Here is a 21,393-nt window from a genome sequence, read left to right on the forward strand (position 1 = left end):
AGCTAATTTGGCTTCTTTTTTATTATATACGTATAGAATCTCATTTCGAGAAGTGACAGATGACCTGCTGTGAAGGTCTACCTACCGTAATTCCACTCTTTCAGATACACTGTGTATATAAATAGATTTATAGATCTAGTTTTTACTATGTCAAATGCCTTTGAAATGCATTATTTAAATATTTTTATATAACTGGTCAGGAAAAAGATTACCTGAGGTTGTAAACACTGCGGAAAATAATGTTTAAAAGAAGTCATAGACATTTTTATCCAGAAAAAAGTGATGGAACTGTTGACTAAATATTGACTATAAATCTTCAGCCACCCACTATCCACAGGTGCCAATCTGCCTACAGTTATACACAATTTATATAATATGTTTTTGATGCCAGAATACACAGGAAGTTTCTTGAATCCTTTAAAAATAAAATCATTAACCATCTTGAGCCACTTTGGTCTTCTTCTCCCTTAATACCTTTCATCTTCCTAAGTGAGATCAGAATGACCTAACTGGGACAAATGCACTGAGCTCTATGCTTAGGCCTGGATTCTTTATTGAACTAATAGATGAACATTGATTATTGCCAGTGCAATTCCAAAATTTAAAATTGAGCTGGGATCTATGGACTGGAGTGTGATAGCCATGGGAGCAAAATGTCTGCCCCGAGTTTCATAGGTGGTTAGGGGTGGGTGGATTTGATGGGCATTTGGTGGTGTATGGGGTGGAAAGCTAAGAAGAGAGAAGATGAAGAGGAAATTAGTCTTCTACTTTTGGGTTGATAATGAAATTTTCCCAAGAAAGTGAAACTGTCCTGGGAACTGTCTCAGGGCAAGAATGAGTGAGAATTAGAAATCTGGAATCATCGATTCAACATTTATTGTATGCAAATGGAAAATAGAATTGGCTTTGTTATTGACAACATTTAGGACATCAGGGCTCTGAGTTAAAGATGGGCCTGGTTCTTGGCATCAGAATTCCTCAAGTCCTGTAAACTTGACCCAGACGGTGATCTTGTCACTGGAGATGAATTTGCCATCTCGTTTGTGGCAGTGAGGAGCAATAACCAGATAATGCATCATTGAGCCTCTTATTTGGGAAGGATAAATAGTAGGAAAAAAACCCTTTATGACTTTTTTTTTTTTAAGAGACTATTTTTAGAGTAGTTTTAGGTTGATAGCAAAATTGAGTGCAAAGTAGAGAGTTCCTCTATGACTCCTGACCCCACACAGCTTCCCCCTTTTATCAGCAGGAGTGACAAGTGATGAACCTACATTGACACATCATTATTATCCAAAGTCCATAATTTACTTACTGTTCACTTTTGGCGCTGTATAGACAAACGTATAATGACATGTATCCATAATTATAGTATCATGCAGAGTATTTTCATCGCTTCAGAAATCTCTGTGTTCTGCCTCTTCATCCATTTCTCCCCCCAGCTCTTGACAATCAGATATTTTTAGTGTCTCCATAGTTGTAGCCTTTTCTAGAATGTCATCTAGTTGGAATCACACAGTGTGTAGCCTTTTCAGATTGGCCTCTTTTACTTAGTAAAATGCATTTAAGTCTCCACATCTTTTCAGGGTTTTATCACTCATTTCTTTTTAGCCCTGAATAATATTCCATTGTCTAGAAATAAAACAGTTTATTTACCTACTGACGGGCATTGTGGTTACTTCCAAGTTCTGACAATGAATGAAACTGATGTCATCATCTGTTTGCAGGTTTTTGCGCAGACCCAAGTTTTCAACTCCTTTGGATAAATACCAAGGAGTGTAATTGCTAGATTGTATGTTAGGAGCATACTTAGTTTTGTACAAAACCACCAAACTGTCCTTCAAAGTAGCTGTACCATTTTTGTATTCTTACCAGCAGTGAATGAGAGTTCCTATTGCTTCACATCCTGGCCAGCATTTAGTGTGGTCAGCATTGTGGATTTTGGCCATTCTAATAGGTGTGTGAGTGGGAGTACCTCATTGTTTCTGTTTGTATTTCCCTGATGACATATGATGTGGGGAATCTTTTCATAAACTTATTTGCCATCTGTATATCTTCTTTGGGTGAGGTGTCTGTTTACTACTTTCATGGTTCAAAAATTTGTGATGGATGTACACATTTTTTTTATTTTTTAAATTTTGTAAATATTTATTTTTGACAGAGAGAGACAGAGCGTGAACAGAGGAGGGGCAGAGAGAGAGGGAGACACAGAATCTGAAAAAGGCTCCAGGCTCTGAGCTGTCATCACAGAGCCCAACGTGGGGCTTGAACTCACAGACCCAGAGATCATGACCTGAACCGAAGTCGGATGCTCAACCGACTGAGCCACCCAGGCGCCCCTGGATGTACACATATTTAATTATAATAATCAAGAGGTGGTTTTAGCTCTTGATTTTAGCTCTAATGTTTTTTTTTTTTTTTTTTTTTTTACTGATTTTCAAGTAACAGTACTGAATCCTCACTCTCTCCTTTCTTTTTCCCTCCTTTCCTTCTTTCTTTCATAAGATAGTTCAGTGCCTAATACATGGCAGTCTCTAAATGGTATCTAACATGTGTCAGTGATATATAATGATGAAGAAAATAGACATGGCCTTTGTCTTCGGCCCTTGGAGGGAGATGGATAAAAGTGATATAGTCTAGAAATAATTATAAACTGGGATAAGGTGATCAAGGAAAAGGAAAGAGAACTATGAGAGTATATTATTTATTTAGCAAGTACTAGCTATGAGAGTGTAGGGTGGGTGAGAAGGTTCCAGAACAAGTGCAAGGGACCAAGATTGGAGTGGGCCAGGGGTAACAAGAACTGAAAGAAGGCCACTGTGCCTGGGGTACCTAGAGCAAGTGGGAGAGAGGCAAGAGAGCTGGAGGAGTAAGCAGGAATGAAATGGGGCAAGGGGTACACTTTTTCAGTGAGCAGTAAGAGAACCAGATGTTAGCATTGTGGAACTGTCCCATAGCTGCCTGTGGAAATTCCATAGGATGCAGGCTGGGGCAGGAAAGAGAAGAGCATGTTAGCTTGCAGCAGAGTAGTGATGGAGATGAAAGAAGAGGATTGATTCGAGAAATGTTTAGGAGGTAGAACAGTTTTGTAATCTACTTTCTCCACTGGACATATCGTGGATATCTTTCTACATTTCAAAAATGTAGATCCACATAATTAGATTTCCATTGTAGTTCTTTGTATGGATCAATAATGACATATTCAATAATCTCTTATTGATGGACTTTTTTTTCAATTATAAATGACTCTGCAAAGAATATCCTTTATGTATTAATTGTCTGGTTATTCCCTTAATGGATATTTTACATTTGATGCCAAAGTAACTCCCAGAAACTCTATGCCCATTTATTCTCTCATAATAAGTGTGTAAGAATTCTGCTTTCCATTCCCTTGCGAACCCAGTGTGTTGTCAACATTAAAAAAACGTTTTTTTAATGTTTATATTTGAGAGAGAGAGAGAGAGAGAGAGAGAGAGAGTGAGTGAGTATGAGCGGGGTAGGGGCAGAGAGAGAGAGAGAGAGGGAGACATAGCATCTGAAGCAGGCTCCAGGCTTTGAGCTGTCAGCACACAGCCCGACGTAGGGCACGAACCCACGAACCGCGAGATCATGACCTGAGCTGAAGTCAGACGCTTAACTGACTGAGTCATCCAGGTCCCCCTGTATTGTCAATATTTTTAATGTTAGCTGGCTATGATCACAGTTACAGAAAATTAAGTGTCTTAACTTGTATCCTCTTGATCACTGATGACACCGGACATCTTTTCACGTGTTTACTGACCATTTATATTTATTCTTTTGTGAGTTATTTATTTCCTTTGCCCACTTATCCATCAGGCTGTTCTCCCTGTTGATTTGGTGTCATTCTTCTGTAACCCCTTTCGTATGTATATGATGTTTGCTCATGTTTTGTTTGCATTTTAATCTTGCTGACGGGATTTCCTAGTTTATTTTTTGTTTTGACTATATTTTTTCACTTTTGAGTACTTGAACCTGTCATCAGTCAGTGCTTTACTTTATGGGTGCTAGCTTTGCTGATATACTCAAAAGGGAGTCCTCCCTCCAAGGCTGTAAAATTATTTTCCAGTCCTTATTTTCTACTATGAATTTGGTTGGAATTTGATATGAGGAATAGGGAAGCGTTGACTTATTTATTTAGCAAGTACTAGCTAGCCAGTTGTCCCAAAACATTTTAATTGAATAACCACTATTCCCCTCCCTGATTTGAAGTGCAGTCTTTTTTATTCACAAATCCTCAGATATATTTGAGCTCAATTCTGAACTCTGTATTCTTCTTCTGATCCCTCATCCTGTGCCAGATTCACGCTGTTTTAATTACTGTTATTTTGGAACACAATTTTCATATTTGGTAGTGCAGTTTTGCTTATGTTATTCTTCTTTGTGAGATTTTCCTAGTTATTTAAAAATATTTATTCTTGAAAATGAATTTTAGAATTATTTTGCCAAATTACTAAAATATCCTTTTGCAGTTTTGGTAGGGATTGAATTACATTTGTAGATTACTTTTACTGTAGCATTAGGGGTCATTACAAATTTTTTCAAATAGTGATGGTAGTGTTTTGATTTTGGAGCAAATAATACTTAGCATATATTGTGACCCATCCTTCAGAAATATATGAGAAATTGGCAAGCTATATGTTATGTAATTCAGTAAGTCACTCTATGGCTCTACATGATTTATTCATTCAATAAATATTTACTGATTTTGGTATATGGTAGCTGCCATTCTGGGTGCTGGGGATGCAATAGCGAACAGATAAGATCTCCTTTCTCATAGTCTTGAGAAGAGAAACATTGGAGTTTGCCTTCTCCGGTAGATGTGTGTGGGGGGTAAGAGTGGGAAGGCTTATGATAGCTACAGATAACTCTTTCCAAAAATACTTGGCTTTCTTTCCTAAAAAACTGAGTTGGAGTTGATCATGAGGGCAAAGGTTTTGTTTTGTTTTTAATATGGGAGACATTAGAACATATTTATCTTCTGCAGAATGATCTCTAGACAGGGAGAAAATAAGTATACAGACAAGAAAGGAAGTACCTGCAGGTTCCAGTTCCCTGAAGGTGAGAGTACAGGAAATGTACTTCCCAAATGGAGTGTTAGCTTTGAAAGAAGGAAAGAAGTTAATAAGAGGAAATTCAGGGAGGATGGGTCCAGAACCAAGGAGATTAGTGTTTATTTCACTACTGGACTTAGAAGTGCTTTTGGATAGGCAATAATTAAATTCATAATATTTTGCCTGTTTATTCATCACTTCCAGCAAACAATGGAATGTCTTGTTCCAGTGTTAAGCTGAGGCATCATAACCTTGTTTGAAATGGAATTATATTCAGTCTTTAAACCAGGGCTTTGAACAATTTCCGGCACGTATCTGGCACTTAATATTTATTGAGTAAATATGCAGATTAGTGAATGAACTAATTTATATGGTTTTATTGCCAAATAGAATTTTCATACTGAACAGGTAATGTCCTATCTCCCATATACACTTGCACTTCTGTGTCCCTACGTAATGTGTATTTAACTCTTTCATGTGGATAGCAGAGAAGGCACTGGGCTTGGGGACAGCTCATTTGGGTTTTCTAATTTGCACAGCTGCTTTCTACCTAGTTACTTAACATTGGAGAAGTTATTTAGCTTCTCTGGGTTTTTACTTTGGTCATTCTAATATGAAGCAATTGGGATAAATCAGTGGTTTTTCAATCCTTTTAAACCATTGGGCATTTTCTTCAAATGGAAGCTTTTCTGGAGCCCAAAATGTAAAGCAGATAATCTGGGACTCATCAGCTGAAAATGGAGATGTGAGAGAGTGAACCCTAATCCGTTCACAACAGTATCCTTCATCCTGTTTTCAGTATTTCTGAGTCTTGTTAGGGGTCCCCAAAGGGAGCAAAATCTAGAAACCTAATAAGATTATTTCTAAGGTCTTTAACAATTGCATAAGTGATGAATGTACATTCTCATGTGATTTTTAATAATCCTGTGAAGTAAGGAATACAGTAAAACCTTGGATTGCGAGGAACTTGTTCTGCAAATGTCCTGCAAGACAAGCAAACATTTCTAATAAATTTTAACTTGGTAAACGAGCACGTAATACGAATAGTATCTGACACCGAATGTCACTTGATATGACAGCCAGTGGTTCTTCTCTCTCTCTCTCTCTCTCTCTCTCTCTCTCTCTGCAGGATTGTGGTGATCATCTCCCATGCTCAGGCCGCAGCATTTGGCAGAAATCAGTGATTTTTCAGAACTTTGGGAGGTGCCCACAACTGGCACTAGTGTATTTTTTGTCACTTCAAAGCACCTATGGTGCTTTTCAATTACAAGAGGAAGCTTAGGAATGTTTTGCTTCATTCTAGGTCATTGGATAGGTACCTTGTTAACGTTGCAGGAAAAGAAAAAGATTCCATTGAGTCAATAGACAGCAGTGATTCTGTTAGTGATAGTGAAAGTTGTCCTGCACAATAACCCTTCTTGTCTCTCTCACACCAACCATGAAGGTTTTCAAAGGTAAATGGAGGTTTATTTGTTTATTTTTCTTTATATTTTGTATTTTCTTTATTATTTTGTATTATATTACAGTATTGTAATAATTTTTACATGAATATTTTTGGGTTGTGGAACGAATCATCTGAGTTTCCGTGATTTCTTATGGGGAAATTCACTTTGATATATGAGTGTTTTGGATTACACACATGTTTCCGGGAAGAATTATGCTCGCGAACCAGGGTTTTACTTTACATAGTATTATTATATCTTTTACGGGTTTGGAAACTGAGGTTCAGAGTTTATCATTTGCTGTAATCTCTTTATTGGTGAATGGAGGAACTGGGATCAGAGCCCCAGTCCTCTGTTCCTTGTTCTGGCGGTCCTTTTGTTACTGTCAAATGATTTCCCCCACTGGCTTTATGTTGATTCAGTGGAGTCTCTGGTTAAACTATCTGAAAGGATTTCTGCCAGAAACCATTACTGTTTACTTATATTACAGTTCACATGCTCACATATGTCATAAAGCCACTTAAATGTTTTCCTAAATATTGTTCTACACCTGCATTAGCCAAGTTACAGAACCTTTAATCAAATAGCTAAGAAATAATGAGCTGTGAGGAATCATTATAATTTCTCAACAAAAATCTTTAAAATGCAAATTAAATGAATTGACTGAACACTTAAATCTGTTTAATTTTGAAATCAGTTTCACTTTTTAAAATAATTTCCACTTTGAGACAGACGAAGCACATAGTTTTAATTTGAAACATATAAAACTGAGAAATCCATTTAAACCCAAATGCATATTAAAGACTTCAGAGCTAATTGAGATTAAATACTGGGTTGGACTAGGGTGACAGTTTGGGTGGCCACATCAAGTAAGGACTGTCTCCCCAGATTAACTGCCCTGGCATGTTCTGGATTTTCATGTCTTAGCTTTCTCATGCTGACCTCTCCCTTGGAATGCACTTCTCAGTCAGGTAAAAATATTACTCATCCTTCAAGGCCCATTTCAGAAGCTCCTTTCTCTCTGAAGCTCATGTAGTGTCATGGCTCCTCTTCCTTTTTGGACAGAATTAATCTTCTTCTTTCCCTCGGGGCTCCCCTAGGAGCTTTGCAGAGTGTGGGTAATACTCTTTACATGGTCATATAGCCAGTTGTAAAACTCCGTCCTCCTTGCTAGGTTTTAATTTCTGCAAGAGCAGATAACATTAAGCATTTTTAAGTGTGTTTTTTTCCCTACTGTAACGGTACTGTATACTCAATGAGAGAAAATTTGGAAAAATTATAAAACGTTTAAATTAAAAAGAATTAATTTCATTGATCCATTGCCTTAATACAACCAGTGCTTAGAATCTGAAATAATTCTCTCCAATGTTTTCCTCATTATGGACAAATAAATGTTGACTTTAGTCAGGTAGGCATTGTTGATGCTAGAAGGTAGCGGACGACTATAAATCTATCTTGTCTGACTCTCGATGTCCAATGTAGTCACCTGGCAGGCATATATTTATGTCTATTCTATGTCTCTCTATATATTATTTTATGTATATTTAGACTAGAGAGGGGAATTTGCTCAGAGTATGGACAAGCTTGTCTGGAAAGCACTCTAGAAAGTCAAGAAAGCATTATGTGAAGGCACTTGACTCTGAAAATCCCATCAAGAAATTTAGCAGAGGTGAATAAATTCCAGCCTTTGGCCAAGTGAGAACCGCTCTTCATTGAACTGAGGAAATGGACATGTATCTCAAAGGAGGAATGCATGCTCCCGTAGGTTCTCACAGTTAAGGGTCTGAGGGTGACTGGGACAAGAACCATGACTCAGTGGCAGTTTTATCATCATCACGCTTAGGAGCACGTTGCTTACACTTTGAGCACAGGCCCTGGCAGTTGTTTACCTCAAGCTCTACTCCATTTCCTGCTTCTTTTGGCACAACCGATAGTCCGCCAAGGTTATGAAAGCCGGGCCCCAGAACAGCGAGGGAGGTGTGCTTGCCATAGGAACCACACTGATGGTCACTGGTATTCCTTTAACGGACATCGACAGTGTGATGGGGGCTGTCTTATTCGCAGAAGCTGAGTGCACGTGTCCACGAAGATGGATCACGACTACTAGAGCTCCTGGGTGACAAAACTTAGTCTCAAGTTTTCCACCTGTAGGATACCGTTAGTTGAGACCCTCTTGTTTTTTTATAACATTTTTAAAGAGTATAACATCTGTGCAAGCTCCTTGTAGAGACTTTATAAAATGCAGAAATGTATGAAGATGTAAATCAAAGTCAACCATACATCTACCACGCATAAATAACTACTGTCAATGCTGTCATGTATTGACCTTCAGTCTTTTTCTGTTAATGTGTAGGTACACAATGAGTGTAGTATTATATATAAATATGCTGTCCTATTTTTCATTTAACTTGAACTAGCTATGTTTTGATACAGATTATTTTTAAGTTACGGGAATATTCAAACAGCATTTAGAAGTTAGCTTAATATTCTGTCATACAGATGAACTAACATTAAGTTAACCATTCCTCTATTGTTCCATAGTCCAGCTGCTTCTAGTTATTTTCAGTGTTAGATAGAACATTTCAAAGATTGTCTTTTTGTAGAAGTTGTACAAATTTCTAAATATTTCCCTAGGGTAAATATGTAATATAGGGATTATTTGAATAAGAGGTATGAATTGCCTAAGAAGAGTCTTTATTGATAAATGTCTGTCCAGAGAAGTTTAGACATTTGCTATTCTACCAGTAATTGTTCCAGTACATCCTTAAAAAAGTTATATTAAAAATGTTTGCTATTCTTTGATAAATATAAACAGTAACTCACTTTTAAAAATTTAGGGGCGCCTGGGTGGCTCGGTCGGTTAAGCGTCCGACTTTGGCTCAGGTCATGATCTCACGGTTTGTGAGTTCAAGCCCCGCGTCGGGCTCTGTGCTGACAGCTCAGAGCCTGGAGCCTTTTTCAGATTCTGTGTCTCCCTCTCTCTCTGCCCCTCCCCTGTTCATGCTCTGTCTCTCTCTGTCTCAAAAATAAATAAACGTTAAAAAAAATTTAAAAAAGAAAAAATAAAAATTATACCCTTTAGATTACTAGTAGTTGATAATTTTTTTTTGTATATTTTTCTACTTGTGTCTTCTGCATAAATTCTTAATGTATTTTATGTGGGGTCTTAATGTTCTTAGTCATTGATTTCTTGTTTGTCATAAATATGATATTGCTTGTTGGTTTAAGGTAGATATAGTTTATAAGATTAAGACTGTTGCCTTATAGTTTTTTTCCTTTCCTTTCCTTTCCTTTCCTTTCCTTTCCTTTCCTTTCTTTTCCTTTCTTTTCTTTTCTTTTCTTTTCTTTTCTTTTCTTTTCTTTTCTTTTCACTTAGAATATAAGTAGTATATCATGATGAGTTAAAGCCTGGTTTTGGAAATAAAGTGTTAGACAAATTCTTTAATGTCTTCTATTAGATGTTAATTAAAAATTTTTTTTAAATGTTTTTTTTTTTTTTTGAGAGAGAGGGAGAGAGACAGAGTGTGAGCAGTGGAGGGGCAGAGAAAGAGGGAGACACAGAATCTGAAGCAGGCCCCAGGGTTTGAGCTGTCAACACAGAGCCCTATGTGGGGCTCGAACTCACAGACCGCGAGATCATGACCTGAGCTGAAGTTGGGCACTCAACCGACTGAGCCACCCAGGCACCACTAAGCCTTAATTTTTAAATGGAGTTCTGTGATGCCATCCTCTGGATATAGTAATGAGATGGTTAAAGAAGATAATGTACCTAAACCATAACAGAGGGTCTGGCACACAGGAGGTGTTCGATCAATATTAGCTATTATTTTTACTTATGTTAGGAAAATGTGGGCATTTTCTGAAACTTCTTTTTAGTATATCTATTGAGCAAATGCTATCAGATTTATCTCTTGTCTACTAATAGATTCTTACATTGATGCAGTAAAGTACTTGGCTGCAGTGGAATGTTATTTTTATATGTTCTCAAATTTGATTTGCTCCTAATCATTTTTTTAAAGAGTAAATATTAATGTTGGGCTTTTAATAATCCTTCAGCTGGAAGTTACCAACTTAATCAATTGATTATTTGGACTTAATCCCTAAATGCTAAGAGAATCCTGAAGATTCTGCAAGAAAATAAAATCAGTATTTTAATTATTTATGTATCAGATATTTATTTAGTGCGCACAACTGAAATTGAAAAATGTTGTCAGGTAATTTTGTTGGCCACAATGGCCCAACCACACTTTTGTTTGGCTTTTCTAAGTTATTGGGAGTAATTAAGTGAGAAAAGATGGCACACTTTGCAGGGCTCCCAGGTCCTACTTTATGTTTCTGTGGCTCAGGGCTGGCATTTTTTTCCACCTTCAGATTTGTTACAAAGATTGAAATACTGAAGACTATATGAACTTATTGTTAAAATCAGACTGAATCAGGACTTCTGTTTTCTTTCTCCTGATGAGATACAATGAAAAAAATGTTGAATGATGATGATAAATGACTTTACTCTGCTTTTGGACCAAAAATGGAGTGCAGCATTATCCGAGTGATTTATTCTTTTAAAAAAATCTCTAAAGTGAACATACCTAGTAGTCTGACATAATATACTGATAAAAATTTAGTAAGTGGTTTTCAACCATTTTTTATAAAAATGCAGAAGACTCCTCCCTGCTTGTCTCAATTGAGAAAGTAGGAATAAGTAAATTTGTTTTGTGGTTTCTTTTCAGAAAAGAGAAGAAGTGCCTCTGTGACAGATTTGTGTGCGAGGTAGGGAAGCCTTGTTCCACGATCTGGCAATCTCACAAACCGCAAGGCTGGGATCTTTATATCACTTAGAAACTTTTGAATCGAGTCCAGCTCTTTCCCACTGGGGAACGTCCACTTAGGCTGGGCCCTCCCATGGCCATGCTCAGAAACTGCTTTCAAAAGAGCCTGTCTTTCTCCCTGTCTCTCTTTTCAGTTCCGCAGGCGTGGGGGAAAGAAAAGACTTCTTTTAATGTACTGAAAATAACATCCACTTAAGAATTCTGAACCTCAGTGTAGTATCTCATTTTTCTGGTACTCTTGGTGGAGTTCCAGACACATAAATATTTCAGATACCTAAACTTTCCTACCATAAGCACCACACCATTTTAAGAATATGACTTTTTGTTTTTTAAAGTTTATTTATTTGAGAGAAACAGAGACAGTGCAAGTCGGGGAGGGGCAGAGAGAGAATCCTAAGCAGGTTCCATGCTGCCAGCGCAGAGCCTGATATGGGGCTCAAACCCTCAAAGCCGTGAGCTGAAACCAAGAGTCAGAGGCTTAACCGACTGAGCCACCCAGGCACCCCAAGTATGTGACATTTTTGATTGAACTGATTATTAGCGGTATTGCCACTTCTCTTTAAGAGCAGAGGGTACAGGGCATGATATTTCATGCTTCAGTCTTTCAGATAAGCCTATTGATAATACCGTGTTGTAATAATAAAAGCGAGTGCTTCTGTGGTCACTCCCTGTGGGTCAGGCACTGTTCTAAGTGTCCTGCAGCTTCAAGTTATTTACTTCCACTTTCATTTCCATACAGCCCTATGCCATAGGAACAGTGATGGTGTTCATTTCGCAGAGGGGAGACTGAGGCGCAGAAAGGTTGAGAAACTTGTCTGAGACTGAAAGGTCACCAGCAGAAGCGCTGGGGTTCAGACGCATGCAGCGGGGTTCAGAATCTGTGTCCTTAACGACCACATGGTGCTCCCTCTGCACCTCTTGTGGTGCTCCCTCAGGGCCAGTGAAGGCTGTTTGCTCTGCTCTTGTGCATTTGGAGTTCTTCCATCTGTATGCGAAGGGGTCTCCTTAAGCTTCCCTGCTGTCATCTGCTATTTCTCTCCCTTTTCATCCTTTCTGCCTTTCAATTTGCTGCTATTCGTTGGATTTGGATTTGGGAAATCAGAATAAAAAAGCTTATTAGAATTGCATATTGTCACCACTTATAAACTTAGCGTGCTGCTCTCTTAGGAGAAAATTGTGTGAGCAATAGTACATGAATCTGTCTGTGGATTTTGTTTGTTAATCTCTGCAAGTCTTGGTTCTGAATAAGGAAGAAAATCCAGCATTTGTAAGTGCCCTGGTAACAAGGACAATACTGATAGTTATTTGTTGAGTATCTACCGTCATTCTGCACTAGATGCTTAACCTCTGTTTCCTTATTGCAAACCCTTGTCGGCTCCTAGAGTGGGGCATGAGCTCCCCGTATTCACAGAAGAGAGACTTAACCAGTTTGCACCCAGCTAGTAAGCTAACACTCAAGTGTAGGGCTTGCTGACTTCAACGCCCTTGCTTTCTCATTCTGCCCTTTTGCCTTAGGTATTACTCTGTTTTCTTTAGCGTACATTATTGCAATTTAAATAATCTTACTCGTTGGTAGCTTAATTACGATGGTGTGTTCAGACGCGTGCTTTGAAGTGTGGACTTAGGGAACAAAGCGGTCTGAGGCTTTCTGTTAGAAACAGTGTAAGAAATTTTTGAAGAGTTGTTTTAAACATCATTCAATTGTGTTTGTAACCCCAACATATATGAGACGATGGATTTAGATGTGTCTAAACTCTGGAAGTCCAACTTGGCATTGTTGCTGTGGGGCATGGGACATGGATTAGGGTGAGGAAAGGGGAATGGCCAGCAAGACACGAAGCCAAGAGACATTTTGGATGTGGAATGAACAGAAGTTTTGACCTATTGGGAAGTGGTAATGACAGATGGGTCAAGAATGACTTTCGGGGCCCCTGGGTGGCTCAGCTGGTTAAGCATCCAACTCTTGATTTCAGCTCAGGTCAGGATCTCATGGTTTGTGGGATCAAGCCCTGCATCGGGTTTGCACTGACAGCTTGGAGCCTGCTTGGGATATTCTCTCTCTCTCTCTCTCTCTCTCTCTCTCCCTCCCTCTCTCTCTCTCTCCCTCTCTCCTCTCTCTCTCTCTCTCTCTCTCTCTCTCTCTCTCTCTCTCTGTGTGTGTGTGTGTGTGTGTGTGTGTGACATAATAAATAAACTTAAAAAAAAAAAGATTTCAAGTTTCTAGTTAATTTGAATTTGAAAGAGATCTTACGGCCTGAGATGTGGAATATAACAGATGGAATGACTTTTGAGGGAGAACGTGAGTTTTATTTTAAACATTTAAGGGTGATGAACTTGAGGGACACACAGGAAGAAGTGCCTAGCAGAAATCTGATAAAAAGGCAGAAATCTGATTATCCTCATAGTTAACAGGGATTCCACAGGTTCCTGATGAGCAACTTGGTGTTTTTGGTGAAAATGGATTGTCATATATGTCAAACATTTATGGATTGTCTTCCGGTATTCATTCTTCCTTTTGCCTTTCTTGAAAATACTCAGATCTACTCTAGAAAACTCGTCTTTTTCATTCTCAGCCAAGCTCTTTGAATGGGGCTAACCTACCCTCTACTTAGTAGATAGGCTTTCAGAACTTAAGCTTACCACCACATGCATCTCCTGACTCCTCAGGATTAGTTTTATCAATTAGAATGCTTTGAGCTGCAAGTAACAGGACATCCGAGTAAAAGCGTCATAAGGACCGGGAGGTTATCCCCCGCAGCAAGATTTCTGGAAGAAGGTGGCTCTAAATGTTTTCCCGTGACTCAACAGAGTCACTCTCTAGATCCACCTAAGATTCTCAGAGTCACAAGATGGCTGCCACAGTTCCAAATACCACTTCTTTATATAAAAACATGCAAAGAAGGGTAGAGGGACTTATATTTCTTTGTACTATTAAAGGGAGAAATCTTTTCCAGAGGCCTCAAGTAGACTTATCTAAAGGTTCTCTTGATCAGAATTGCCTGGACCCTAAACCAGTCACTGGAAAAAGTAATGGTGTTATGATTGACTTAGTCCAATTATGGTTTATCCCTTAAGACTGAAGGCGTGCCCCCACTTCCCCGAGCCCATTGCTGCTTCATACTTGAACAAAATCAACGTTCTGTTATCGAGGAGGAAGGGGACAACAGCTATCGAATAGACAACATAGAGTCTGTTGGCTGGGGCCTGTGATTCAGTAGACACAAGTAGATCTTTGCAGGGCATCCTTCTGGCTCTTCCAAGAGACCTAGAAACGTCCTCTTTCTGTGGACTCTGTGATAGGTGGCTCTGATATCTAAAACTGCTGCTGCCACTACTGTTGCTCTGGAGACAGTTCACCTGAAGACAAAGACAATACACAGAGTAGGACACAGCTGTGAGAATCACAGCACAACATAGTGGGAGCCTTGATTATATGGTGGACGTTTGGATCAAGCTATAACTAAAGCTGATTCTACCTCAAGGTGTCCAGTTGTAGGAGAAAAGCCATTCTCTGTTTTTACTTAAGCCATGTTAGGCTAGATCTTTTGTTACATGCAGTGTGAATAATTTTTATAGTAAAAGGGGTGGGAATTTGAGCAATGAGGCCTCCTGTTTCTTTTTGTCCTAATGAGGAGGGAGTCCTGATATCATTTTCAGTTTAATAGTGTTGAACACGATTGGTAAAATTCTAATATGCCTTTTATCTTTGTAGCAAGGAAATTTTATTTACTCCAGGCAGCTAGAGGGACACCTTTCTATTTGAAGAAGGCAGTGAGGACAAGATAGCAGTATTGCCCCAGAGACAAATAACTTTGAAGTTCTGGGAGAAATATAAATAAGTAGACCCCTCCAAAATCTCCTGTATTTCGTGAATAGAGCAACACCATTTTTCATTTTCCCTGCCCAAATGATTCTTCCAGATAGTACTCAAAGTAAGCTGCCCTATCCGAGATTAAATGAGGCATTCATGACACATACTCTTAAGTCGACGATCTGCTCTTACTAGGCCTAGAAAGTGGTGCCTTACTTACGGACACAAATGTCAGTGTCTCATAACCTCTTATTTCACTCTAATCATCTCTGTCCTCTTCAAACAGCTGGAAACTTGATAATATTTTATTTTTGTCTTTTAAGAGTGATTTGGTTTAAAATAAGCGAATAGGTAAGCAAAAAGTGCTTTAAGCCTGCTTCTTCAAAATGAGCAATGCCTCTGTCCTCAGGGGCTGTCAGATTTATGCCCTTAGATGAACAATAATTACATTAATAACTTTAAGGGCTAATTAGCATTTTACAGTAAACACATTGTTCATCAGACTAAGGGGAGGGACGGCTGTATCCTTTCTGCAGAATAATTGCTTTTCAAAATCAGAGCCCATTTATCTTACTTCAGCGATACATGCCACCAACTGACCAAGATGTACCTCTGTGCTGATTCTTCCTGAGCCCCAGTCTGGTTAATTCTTACAACAGAAAATGCAGAGATGCAAAGAGGAAAATATGAATTAACTTTAGTTTCCACTGGATGAACCAAAAAAACCCAAAAAACAAAACAACCAAACAACAACCAGAACCTTGTCATCTCTTCTTCACATACTTCACCTTTACCAGTGCTTTTCTCACTTCCTTTTGCTGAGGTCTTTATATGACGCGTTCAGTCTGAGACCACACTCCCTCTCTGCTCTCCCCAGTCTCCGTGCAATGCTGGAAATTGCCATGGGGACTTCTTTATTGCAAGTCCCGGAAATACACTTTGATTTCACTTTAGATATTGCAAGCTCAGAGCTAACTGTGGATAGATTTAAGAAGACTTTTCATCAGGATATTGACGCTCCTCCCCAGAAGCCCCCTTTTGGAGGTTTTCTCTGCCTGCAGCCACTCTCAGTACTTCCCTTAACCCACGGTTACAGCAACTCCAAATCGACAGTCTTGTCAGAACGAATGATCTAAAATAAACATCCTCTTGTCTGCCTGCATTACTAATCCTGACAAGGATGCTTCGCCTGTATCAACCCTGAGCCGACAGTCTTTCGAAGCACCCTGCTCATTGCTGTGGTCCAGCAGCAGATGGAGGGCAGACAGAAGGCCTGCTGACGGCTCAACCCTTACAACCCAAATGACCTTACAACCCAAATGAAATCATCAAAGGACACCCACCTGCTTTCTCCCTCCTGGCAGTCTTCTCGGTGGTAATAGTTATCTCATTTAAGCAAAACCCTTGGAGTCAGTCAACAAATCACATGAGAACAACCCCAGCAATAACCATTTTATGGACAAAGACACTAGATAAGGGAGAAGAAGTAAATTTCAAGTCCACGGTTTTACAGTCTAGGCTCCCCTCTGATGTTTTCTTTGCTACTCAGAGCGCTCTAAAACTTTGATATCTTTGGGATTCATACTGGGCACTATCTAACGGTACCGACAACTATCAGTTAATAATAGACATTCTGTCTCTTTGGTCTTCGAGAATATTTTATAGGTTTTTTTCCTCACTCTTATTAAGCTTTATACTGTGAGCCTGAAGAATACAAAGAGAGGAGTTGCTAAGTTTGTGTATTCTATATCTTACAACCAGGGAAACCAGTGCAATACTATGAAGGGATTTTTCTATTCGTGTTTTAAGGTTTGGTGTCTTCTATAAAGCTATTAAAATTCGACATTACTGTTTTCCAAAGAGCCTTAACAAAAATTTTGAGGGAGCATAGTGATGCTTCAAAGCTGCTCAAATTGTATGTGCCTAGCACAAATTAAGTAGAAATTGCTTGATTATTAGGCTTATCTGATCAATTAAAATAGCCGATTGGAATAAAAGAAATCCACTTTTGTGCCGTAATTATCTGAACCGATTGTCTGTGTTACACTGTGAGTCATTATCATTTTTATACATCATTTCAAGAGACACAGCCTAAAAGCTTTCAAATTAGGTTTTTTATAAAGGAAAAAACCTAACTGTGGATGTTATTCTTAAATTTTCATTTTATATCATATTTATCTAGGCATCTCAGAAAGTCTTTAATACCATGGGAAAACTGAGAGGGAGAAAAAGAAAAGGCCACCATCCAGATTTTTCACAAGACCTTCTTAAATTGCTACATGTCCTCTCTTAGACTGACTATTTGCAGTACATATTCTATTCCTGGTAAGTTGCCCTGAGTGTCTCCTATTAATTCTGCTTGGAGTGTGGTTGTTTCCTTAAAATATATCCCAAGTCACACGTAAGCTCAGGTGCCGAATGCCAGGCCTTTAGAAATTAAAACACCAGCAACACAGAACTGTTTGCTTCATTATCAACCTGCTTATTTTTGTCATACTTGATATAATTCGGAACTTTTACTAAAGACAATAAGGACAGTCATCAGCCTTGAGTGCTAACTTTCTGTGTAACTTGACTGGGCTACAAGGTGCCCAGATATTTGGTTAAACAACATTCTGAGTGTGTCTGTTGAGGGTGGTTTTGGGTGAGATTAACATTTGAATCAGTAGACTGAGTAAAGCAAATTACTCCTCCCATTGTGGGTTGGCAGGTAATTCACTGAGGGCCTGAGCAGAACAAAAAAGCTGAGTAAAGAAGAATTCACTCTGCCTGTCTCTGAGCTGGGCCATTGGTCTTCTCCTGCCTTTCCGAACTTGGACTAGGAAACCCATTGGTTTTCCTGGGTCTCCAGTTAAATGTAGAGCTTGCCTGGGACTTATATAGCCTCCATAATCACAGAAGCCAGTTTCTTATAATATATACATATACCCTATTGGTTCATTTTCTCTGGAGAACCCTGCCTACTACATCAGCTTGCCAAAATCAACATAATTTTGAAAATGAAGTTATTTTCTAATCTTACTGTGTTAAGATTTATTTTTTAATATTCAGAGAAGTATCTAATCTGATCTTGATAGAATGTACCAATAGTGAACAATCTGCTGTTTAGCATTTTAGTCTTTTCTGATGTAATAGAGCCCTATTGACCCTTGGGAATCTGCAAGGAAGGCAGGGACATTAAAGTGTGTGCTTACATTCCCCCATAAACATGTTCAATTTGGCAGAAAGTACAAATTTCTCCTGTTTCAGCAGACCCTTCCTGAAAGGAACACCTCATATTTCAAAAAATGTAAACTAAACAATCTACTATTTGTTGGGACATAGATTAAATCTAATCTGAAACACAGTAAATGACCTACTAAGTGCAGGTTTCTGAAGTGAAGAATAACATAGATGCAGGATGTAATTTCACCCCCCACCCCAAATTGAGAGCCACAGTCTAAAAACAGATAAATGGTAATGCTGGGGAACCCATAGGAAAGGGCTCCAATAAGTACCTGCTCATTATCTCTCAGTCTCTCAGTGTTGTTCTTCCCTTGTTCCATTGTAATAGAGTTTACCTGGGTACCTGATTGCCCTGTTAGAGACTTCATTTCCCAGACTCCCTTGCAGGTGGATGTGGCTATGAGACTCTCTTCTCTCCAGTGAAATGTAAATAGGTGTTACCAAGTGCATCTTCTACAAGCGATTGTTTAGAAGGAAATTATTTGTTCCAGACTTCCTTTTCCCACTTTTCCCATGAGAACCACAGGCTGGAAAAGGGATATGGGGCGACCTCAACTTTGACTATGTAAATTCTGTGGCTTCCAAGTTGGAAGGAATGTATGTCTCTGAATGACCTCATGGAGCAGTGCTGCCTCACTTTCTATATAAAAGGGAAATAAATTTCTATTCTGTATTTTTGTTGTTGTTGCTATATCAGCTTAGTCTTTATTCAGCCTTGCTAATACAACTTACTGGCTTTTTAAAATGTTCACTTATTTATTTATTTTGAGAGAGACAGTGCGTGTGTTGCATGTGTGGGGGAAGAGAGAGAAGAGAGAGAGGAGAGAGAGGAGAGAGAGACAGAATCCCAAGCAGGCGCTGTGCTTTCAGTGTGGAGCCTGATATGGGACTCAAACTCGCCAACTGTGAGATCATGACCTGAGCCGAAATCAAGAGTCAGATGCTTAACTGACTGAGCCATCCAGGCGCCCCAGTTTTTCTTACTGAAACCTTAGCAGAATCCCTAGGTTTACCTAGTTGTTCCCTCTGATAATTCTCCTCCATAAATAACCAACTCCGTGCCTGCATACACACCTATTCCTCACCATTGTTGCTCTGATTGCTGATCTTTTGGGGGCTGTTATACCCTGAAATAGTTCATATGTTATACGGAAAACCTTGTAAGTTAAAGCTACACTCCAAAGAGACATTTGAGACATGGACATATACTAAAGTTATTTTACTCATAAAGAAACTGTCTGCAAAGTATGAAGTTGAAGGCTTAAGGTTTTTAGCATATTTATTTTTTCATTCTCCTGTCTCTGTCTCTCTGTCTCTCTCTCTGTCTCTTGCTCTCTCTCTCTCTCTCTCTCTCTCTCTCTCTCTCTCTCATGAGCGGGCACACACACACACACACACACTCAATCTGTGTATTTTAATAATAATGAGTTAGAATGGCTAATCACAGGGGTGCCTGGGTGGCCCAGTCGGTTAAGTGCCCAACTTTGGCTTAAGTCATGATATCACAGTTCATGGGTTCAAACCCCGCGCTGGGCTCTGTGCTGACAGCTCAGTGCCTGGAGCCTGCTTCAGATTCTGTGTCTCCTGTGTCTCTGTCTCTCTCTGACCCTCCCCCACTCACACTCTGTCTCTCTCTCTTTCTCAAAAATAAATAAGCATTAGGAAAAAAACCCCAGCAAATCACAAATTCAATAAGAGGCAACTTTTTTTTTTTTTTAAGGAAAGATCAGATTGGAAAACTTAGTTTTCAAGAAAATCAACACCTAAAAAGCTACGCAATTTAATGCTAGAAATCTATCTCTTAGATAATGCCCAAAATACTACTGGTAGTTTCAGGGAAAGTGACTTTCTCGTGGGAAAATAATAGATGAGTGAGGATATTTTATATCCAAATGTAAACCAAAACCTGTAAAAGTGTATATGTAAAAATTCAGCATAGGTATACAGCCTTGATTCTTTTTCTTTAGAAAGGAATTGGTTGGTTTTTGTAAAAATGCCACCTTTAAGGAGTTGAGTACCGCTGCCTTTATCTTTTACACATTTGATAGGAAAATCAGAATAAGGAGCCAACTGTGCTGTGTATAATAGATCTATGCATTCCTTTGACCTGTGAACAGGATCTGCTGGAATTGACTTGGAGGTGAGCTGATTTCACACCTCACCCCTGGCACCTCACCCTTTCACACCACACCTCACAGAGAATCTGGATGGCCCTACTCTGTTTTAGGAATGGAGAGCACATTGTCAATGTGCCTCTATGAAACTTCTTTTTAAAAATATTTGCAAGCCAGAACCATATTCGAAAACTTTATTATATTAAAAAAATATATTCTATCAACAGGGTGATATTTGGTATCAGGTCAAAAATATGTTTATGTGCATTTTATGATCAAATGAATCACATTTTCTGTAGATGCTTTTCTTAAGTCAATAGGTAACTCTTTCCTACTTCCTCCAGATCTCATGTGAGGCCAGACTACTTATCTGTTGAAAAAAGAGAGGTTACAGGGTTACAGAAAGTATTTATTGGTTTATGATGAATTTATATATTACTTGATTTATATATATTTATAGATATTTGCTAATAAATTATGCAATATTTATTCTACACTATGGGTTCAGTCATTCTTAACTAATCTCATGTTTTTGTTGTCTTTATAAAGGCTTACATTAAAATAGCCTCTGTATTATTGCTAACGACACCTAAATTGACTGGACAATACTGATAAATGATAAAATAGGATGCATTATTAATAATAACAATAAGACCAGAGTGGATAGACCAGGAAAGTAGAACCTTCTAGAAAATGCATAAGACATGTCTTTTCACTTGTGCTTGCTTTGTGTAGACAGATCCCTACTGACCTAAATCTGAAACTGTGAGGGCATAGTTAAACCTTTAATAGATAACTGGAAGCCAAAACGTTCAAGTGCAGGAGAATCTAAAAACTCAAAGTATTTAGAATGGTTTAAAGAGAAAATTTCGCATGGGTTTAAAAGAGGGTGGGTAGATAATTTTG

This window comes from Panthera uncia (genome assembly GCF_023721935.1).
Source record: "Panthera uncia isolate 11264 chromosome D3 unlocalized genomic scaffold, Puncia_PCG_1.0 HiC_scaffold_8, whole genome shotgun sequence".
Lineage (NCBI taxonomy): Eukaryota > Metazoa > Chordata > Mammalia > Carnivora > Felidae > Panthera > Panthera uncia.